This window comes from Pinus tabuliformis, chromosome Q (genome assembly GCF_031772625.1).
Source record: "Pinus tabuliformis cultivar Carrire ecotype Pingquan chromosome Q, CPIR1, whole genome shotgun sequence".
NCBI lineage: Eukaryota > Viridiplantae > Streptophyta > Pinopsida > Pinales > Pinaceae > Pinus > Pinus tabuliformis.
The window spans coordinates 520,945,364-520,954,053 of NC_142296.1; positions in this window are offsets into that span (position 1 = coordinate 520,945,364).

Here is an 8,690-nt window from a genome sequence, read left to right on the forward strand (position 1 = left end):
CCACTAATCTTTATAGCAAATACTCACACCTACGCTTACGCTGATCGCATTCTGACCTAGCTTCCTAATGAGTATGAGTACTGGTCAAGCTTATCCTTACTTCCCCTACCTCTCTAGGACAGGTAGAAGAGTATGTCTTCCCTTCTGTCTGTCTTTGGAAGTAAGGACAGAACAACCAACCCTTTCTTATCCCATCACGCAGTGGAACAACCAACCCTTCTTGTCCAGTAAAAACAACTAGTTAGGACAATTTATGGATAAGTCCCTAAGTACGGGGCTCAAAGCCTTATCTATTCTGGTTGAAGCATCATAAGGTAATGCTTATGTAATATTCTTGCGGTAGTTTCGCTAAAAATTTACTAAGAAACTACCGAATCATTTTCATTTCAGAATGAGGTTAGGTCTTGAAGATTGTGGTCTAGGATTAGGTCTTCTCTTGCTGTTGGTTAATGACCGATGCAACTGAAACAACCTAATTGAAGAATGAAATGAGATAAAGAGATATGGTCTGGAAGATATTTGGCCAGGATATATTCTCTTTTTTTGGTGAATGACCGATGCAACATATATAATAGAGGTCAAGGAGCTAGGATGCGTAGCTTGAAACCTTCGACCTTGAGTTACTTATTGGGTGGGGGGGCCGAATGAATATGGAATGTGAGAGCGAGACCATCACTCGATCAATGATTAGACAAATCGATGGGTCAAATGAATCAAAACGAAGTGGATGCGCATATAGCCTTTGAGGCTGTGTCCTCAAAGAACTGATTCTTGTACCAGAGACTAGAAAATATATCAATCTTGTGAAAACAACTGCAACATATATAAAGATATGAGGCATTTCCCTTCTGCAAATCCCTCACCATATGAATAGTGAGTGACTCCGTCCCTCCTGCATCAAGGATGCATAAGCATGCTCGACTATTAAGTAAAGGAAGCCCTCGGCAGGGCTCTCAATATAAGGAGAGGAAATTTTCATCTAATATTCTCCATTTTGAGATTGCATAATTACATATATAATATATGCATTGTCTACTAAAGCTTAATTACATCTCCGCAGATTGCGAAGTGAAATAGAGGGGTGCTACAACAAGCTCGACCATAAGGGCCGCCATCAAATTGCTCCATAAAGAATCGGTATTTCGGAGTGAAATAGAGGATGCGCAAGCACGCTCGACCAACAGGAGAGGGGAATTGCTCCGAAACCCATGATTTCACTAAGTGAATTTCAGAGTGAAACAGAGGATGCGCAAGCACGCTCGACCAACCCCCCCCCCCCCACCTAATAAGCATCAAGGACCAGCAAGGTGGGGTAACGTGGCCCTCTCAAATAAGTAACTAAGACGAGAAACTCTCTTTTGGGGGAGGGGCCCCAAAATGGAGGACCGACAGGGTGCGTAAGCACACTCGACTCTCAAGGACCGGCAATGGGGCTCGACTGATAAGGACTGGAAATGGGGCTTGACTCTCAAGGACCGGCAACAGGGCTCGAATGATAAGGAGAGGAACTTTAGTTACTCAACCATAAGCCCCCCCCCACCCAATAACTAAACCCAAGAGGACCGGAGGGAGGGAGTCACTCACTGAAATGGAATGAAATTCTTTATGTTCTTGACTTCAAGCTTTGAGCAGACCCAAAGCAATTCACACTGGTCTTCCTATTTGAAGGGGTTTTGAAATTCAAGTCTGGCGGCTGAAATACATAGATATTCAAGTTACAAGACAAGTGTCATGACTTCTGCAAATGTTTGGGTTGTCGTATGTTGATCTAGTTTTTTGAAAGAACCAGTGATATTATTGTGAAATGGATAGAATGGGTGTTGTACTAGAATTGTTGAACACTCTAATACATTCTACCACGGACAATACAATTATGATTGATAAAGCCATTGTCGCAAACATTCAAATCTGTTTGAAAAATGTACAAGAAAATATTGAGTTTTTGCAGCTGGAAAGAAAGCTACAACAGGAAGAATTACACCAGTGGAGTCATCATTTTGAACCTGTTTTTGTTCAGAACAATGAAGTAGACTCCCATAAACAACAAGTCAATATTGTTCAAGTTCATTCAGATTCAGTACCCAATAAAGCAGCAGTTGTACATGCAGATGCAGAAACTCAATCTACACTTCCGAAGCCCATCATCAGACCTTGGGAACAGCTTGTCCACAACAAGCACAGAACAGGTCTTGGATATGACAAGGACTTGTCCTTTCATATTCCAGACTACTCAAAGCCGATTCAGTTTCAGAGTTCTGGATTCATTTATGACAGTTCACCTACTCCTCATGACAATGCACCTACTCCTCATGACAGTTCAGCTTCAGCTGTTCTAGACTCTGCCCCTCTTCCACAGCAACAACAACAACAAATTGTAAAATGCCAACACTGTGACCGAGTTGGCCATTTGAAATATCACTGTTTTGATCTTCATCCATGTAAGCACTGTCATAAAACCAACCATTCTTCACACAGATGCTTCAAAAACAAACGTCCTGCAAGAACAAAGATTCATCTTGGATGGATCGCTTCTTGGCAATGGGCATCAACAGCCAAGAAGATATTCCAAATGCATGTTAGAACTTGTTCTAGAGTATGGAACAGTCTTGCAGTTGAGTTTTCTCCATCTTCTCACCTTGTACCTGACAGGGGGGGAAATGATGGTCATCTACAAGCTTCAAAGTCACATCAAGCGAGCCTGAGCCACAACCTGCCACACCAGTTTCAAAGTTGTAGCCAGAGAAAAAGATGCCTGAACATGCCTTCAGTTGGCAATCTGGGACACTTCCTCTAGCAAAAGACTCCAGCTTCTTGCCAGTTTTGGAAGAGTTCCAGGAATTACAGAGTTGTTGGTCATCCTTAAACCATCACAGATTAAGAACACTTCCTCTAGCAGAAGACTCCAGCTTCTTGCCAGTTTTGGAAGAGTTCCAAGAATTGCATTAAGCATTCCAGAGTTGTTGGTTATCCTTAAACCATCACAGGTTGAGACTTCCCTTTTCAGGTTGAAGTTTTACCTTTTATGCGGGGTGATACCTCCCTTTTATGGTTGAAGGTTTCCCTCTTTAAAACAATAGGATCACTTCCTCTAGCAGAAAACTTCAGTTTCTTGCCAGTTTTGGAAGAGTTCCGGGAACTGCACTAAGCGTTCCAGTGTTGGTGGTCATCCTTAAACCACCGCCCTTTATACCAACATTTCATAGAGCACATTCAGCCTAGTGCTGCCATGCATTTTTTGCACATTTTGTATTACAGCTCTCTTCTTGGACTCATACATAACCCTTCAGATTAAGGGGGGGAATGTTGGACACCTAATCCTAATGGGTTAGTGTGGAAGTCGAATGGACAAAAGCAGTCCAAGAGACCTTGGGATCTGAATCCCAAGATTCACATATTGTACTATAAATGTATATCTGATGTTAATAAAAATGCATCACATGATTTATCTTTCATATCTTTCTTTGCTGTCCATGTGTGTTTAATAGTTCTTTAGCCAAAGAATCTTGTGGGAGGTCATCCCTTGATCTTGGGGCAACCATGGGTTGCTACGGTCGATTCTTATATCAGATGTCGTTCTGGTGATATGTATATTTTCCATAGAGATTCCAGAAAGAAAGACACCTTATGTCCACCTGCTAGATCCATTCAGGAGCTGCAAGACACTTTATGGTTAGACTATAGTAGTGATGAGGAGACCTAGCCTTTTTCCTTGATACATCAGAATGTTGAGTCCTCAGAGGAGGGTGAGATTCAAGACTTCCTAAATAATCTAGACACCGTACCCAATTTTTAATCATTGAGTCATATTTTTAGTCTAGATTTTCAGGAAGGATATGACTATCTACCTCCATCATCACCATCTCTAGCGACACCTTTGTGTGCTCTTGAACCTGACACTGCACTTGTTGAGATTAGTCTAGGTAAATCCTTGTATATTAGTTTATAGTTGGATCCTTCTCAAAGAGAGTAGCTTGTGAATTTGTTGCGGAACCATCTTGATGCCTTTGCATGGGGTTATGAATATATGAATGGAATCCCTCCTGAAACTTGTACACACCAAATCTATATTCAGGATGGAGCATGACCTATTCGACAAACCCAAAGGCGAATGAACCCAGATCTAAGAGATATTTTAAAGGAAGAATTGCAAAAACTCTTAAAACTTGATTTTATCTATCCCATTTCTAACAGCGAGTGGGTCTCTCCATTAGTGTTAGTCCCAAAGAAATATGGGAGATGGCACGTTTGTATTGATTATAGAGAATTGAATAAATCCACTCTCAAATATTACTTCCCCCTTCCTTTCATCGACCAGGTACTCGATACCCTTGCTGGTAAGAAGTACTTTTCTTTCCTAGATCGCTTTAGCGGATACAACCAGATAAAGATAACACCCAAGGATCAAGACAAAACTACGTCTACATGTCCATGGGGTACATTTTCTTATCGATTTCTTCCATTTGGGCTATGTAATGCCCCAGATACCTTCCAAAGGGAAGTCTTGGCTATTTTTGCTGAGCTTGAATGCATAGAAATCTATATGGATGATTTCTCTATTTTTGTTATTCATTTCAGGAAGCCCTCAAGAATCTAGAAAAAGTGCTTCTGAGCTACCAAGAAGCCCATCTCGCCTTGAGTGATAATAAATGCAGATTAATTTTCATGGCGGGAGTAATTCTTGGACATCTTATTTATGAAAAAGGTACCCAGGTTGACCCTGCAAAAATAGAAGTCATTTCGAGTCTTCCTATACCCAAAACTGAAAGGGAAGTGAGAGGTTTTCTAGGACATGTGGGCTAGTATAGGAGATTCGTTGAGAATTATCAAGGATAGGTACCCCCATTTTCCAACTTTTGGCTAAAGATAGTGAGTTTTCTTGGTCTATAGCTTGCCAACAGTCGTTTGAGGAATGGAATGAAAAGTTAGCTCAGGCACTAGTTTTGAGATGACCAAGTTGGTCCCTGCCATTCTATATTTCCTCTGATGCCTCATATACTTCTATTGGTATAGATTTTGGACAAAAATAAGACAAACAATCTTATGCTATTTATTTCATTAGCAAAAACTTGTTACCTGTTGAACTCAATTATACTATTACTGGGAAATAGTTTTTAGCTATAATTTTTTCTATTAATAAATTTAGACATTATATTATAGGATATGAAGTTTGTGTACATACTGACCATTCTACTATAAGATATTTGATGAATAAACCATTAACTAGTAGTAGGGTAACTAGGTGGTTACTATTATTATAGGAATTTAACATTACTATTGTTGATAGACCATGGAAATCCAATGTAGTAGCAAATATGTTTCAAGATTAAATAATCCTAGTGAAGCAATTCCTGTTGATGATGATTTTCTTGACGAACATCTTTTTGTTGTGTCAACGAAATCTCCGTGGTTTTCTAACATAGCTAACTATTTAGTCACTAGAAAATTACCACCTCACTTATCCACTCGTGAAAAGCAGAATATCATTCAGAGAATTGCTGCATATTCTTGGATCCAAGGGCACCTCTTTTACATCAGAGAAGATCTCATTATCCGTAGATGTGTAATAGAGGAAGAGGTGTTTGTTATCTTAAAATCTGCCCATGATGAACCTTGTGGAGTTCACTTCCCCGATAAGAAGACTGCATACAAAGTGTTACGAGTTGGCTATTTTTGGCATTCCTTGTTCAAGGATGCCAAACAATATGTCAAGTGGTGTGATAGCTGTCAGTGAATTGGCCAGCTTAATCAAACCAATGAAATTCCTTTATGCTTGGGTTATGATTGAGCCTTTTGAAAAATGGGTTATTGATTTTGTAGAACCAATAAATTCGTCATCATCAAATAAAAAACATATTTGGTTTGTACATATTTTTTTACAAATTGTGTAGAAGCTAAAGATGTTCCTTTTGCTACTGAAAGAATGGTTGTTGATTTTATTTTTGCTCAAACCTTTACTAGATTTGGTGTGCCTAGAGAAATTGTCTCTGACAATGGATCGCAGTTTATTTCTAATATGGTACAGGGTGTGATGGGTCAGTATAAAATACGGCATAGAAGATCTACACCATATCACCTACAAGCCCATGGTCAGTTGGAGTCCACAAACAAGGTAATTGAGTCCATCCTCACAAAGACATTAAACATGTATAGAAAGGATTGGGTTGACAAATTACCAGAAGCATTGTGGGCCTATAGAACCACTTGGATAAATAGCACAGGACACACACCATATGAGTTGATGTATGGGAAATAAGTCCTCTTACTGATAGAATTCCAAATCAATACTTTCAGGACTGCAGTCCAATTGGGGCTAGATCTCTCTGAACCACACAAAAACTCCTTCTATAATTAAATGAGTTAGATGAAATCTGAAGGGATGTTTTTCAGCATAACATCTTGGTTCAACAACAGAATAAGAAGTGGCATGACAAGTCCATTCAGAAAAATCAGTTCCAACTAGGTGATTGGGTACTCCTTTACGATTCAAGATTCAAACATTTTAAAGGAAAATTCCATACACGCTAGATGGGACCCTATGAGGCGGTCAAAGTGTTCGAAAATGGAGCAGTAGAAATCAAAAATATTGATGAATGGAATTCTATGTTCCTGGTAAATGCGCATAGATTGAAGGTATATTTTCAGCCACTTACTAAAGGAGATTTTATGAAGCAAGTCCAACAACCATTTGAAAAGGAGTTGGTAGGTGATAATACCGACCTATTGAAGAATTGATTCCTTCTTGTCCTTATTGAAAGAAATTAATGAAAGAAAAATAAAAAGAAAAAAATGACAAAATTAAAAATTATAAAAGAAGTAAAAATTCCTATAATTGTGAAAATCAGTTGATTGACATGATTGCAGAAGCATCAACCTAAAAACCAACATGCTGGTAGAAAGATCAAAATTATAATAAAAAGGGAATTATTACTTGATTTTTAGATATGCTGGCTGCCACCAAGAAGAAGCAAGTTCACGAACCCAAGCACTTACCCAAGTTTGGGGTAACTAACATGGACATTTTTATCCAAGTAAACGCTTACTTCCCGTTGGAGTTATTTTTTTCTTGCACCAGTGCGGGTAGATTTCAAGGTAAAAATATTGTCTTTCTTGTATTTTCCATTTCAAAAATTCCCACTAAGTTTCTTTTCTAAATTCCCCATGAATTACCTTCCTTTTCTTCCAAGAAGCTACCCTTATCTGATTTCGTAGAATCCCTCTTTTCCCTTGATTTTTTTTCCCACGTCCTATTTTGTTTATCCCTCTTGGTGATATTGTTTTTGAAGTCCCTGCTATAATATTCCTTGTCATTCTAAAATTTTTACCCCCTCTACAACTTCTTTATTCCCTCATAAGTTGATTGCAGAATTTGATGCAGTCATTCAGAAGGCATGTCAACAAGCACCAAGGGATGGAAAATATTTGTTTCTTGTATAATGAGGAATTTTTTTTAAAAGAAAGTCCAGCTACAGAAGTATGTCCTATCATATTCTTGTTTGGTAAAATTCTTTGGTGCAAGCACAACAGTACAAGCAAGTCTGATGCAGAAATTTAGTTGACTGTGAAAGGAATTTACATAGTCCTGAAATGGTTTATCAAAGATTTATTGGCCTATATTTTTTTTTGCACATGTGTTGATATGTTATCTCATTCCATGTTGTAATTGATGCTTTGTTTCATTAATTACTAATCTACGAAAAATTCTTTAAAGTGCAAGATGTATAAGATTGAAATCTAATCTTTTTTTAGTAAATGTTGAAATATGTCTGATTGAATTATGATGCTGACTACAGAAGGGCACTACTGTCCGATAAACTGCACTCACCCTCCTTGCAATTATTTTGCATTACCTGACCATCATTAACCTACCCGTAATCCAATCATTCTAGTCATTGCATTACTGCCACCTATACTGCCACTGCATCTAATCATCATGATTCACCTATAACAAGATGACATGAATCTACAACCAATGTGGAGAGGATTATTCCATCATAGCCGAGTGAGTGGGTCTAAAAATACGGAGGGTGAGGAACCTCCAACATAAAATTCTCGGTGAACGTTGGAGTTACCCTGAAATTATTTCAAGGGTGTGATCAGTGAAGTGGAGGAGGTTCAAAATGGCACCTGCGAGGAGTGAACTTGAAAAAACCGCCGAGTACAGGAACAATATTGCACTATTGCAAGAATCGGAGTTCCTGCCATTCCTTCAAAAATTTGACGGGTTCGACATAGCCGTAGTGCTAGAATTTGCAAGGACATTCAAAGAAGGCCGAGACAAGGTCGAGTCCTTAAAGTTTAAAATTATTGAAGAGTTCATTTCATAAGCCACAGGCTGACCACTTACAGGGGAGTGTTGGTTTAAAAAGGAGTGGTTGGCGATGAAGCATTGGCACTGGTTTGTGGTCGATAAGAAGATTAAGGTAGACTAGAAAAGATGACTTCCACAAACCGCCATGGTTAGGAAATGGTGATATTTATTGTTTATATTACAAAATTTTGTCACAGGAGAATGATGCTATACCCTAGAATTCTTATACCACCTTCAATTGTTGTCACATCTCGAGGCAGGGAAACTGATTAATTTCCTTCACTTCTTTCTCAAGAGCCTTGAAAAGATGGCGAAGAATGTGTAGAGAGGAAGTGCAAGCCAGGTTGCAAAAAAACTCTGCCATCATGGATTCATTACAATG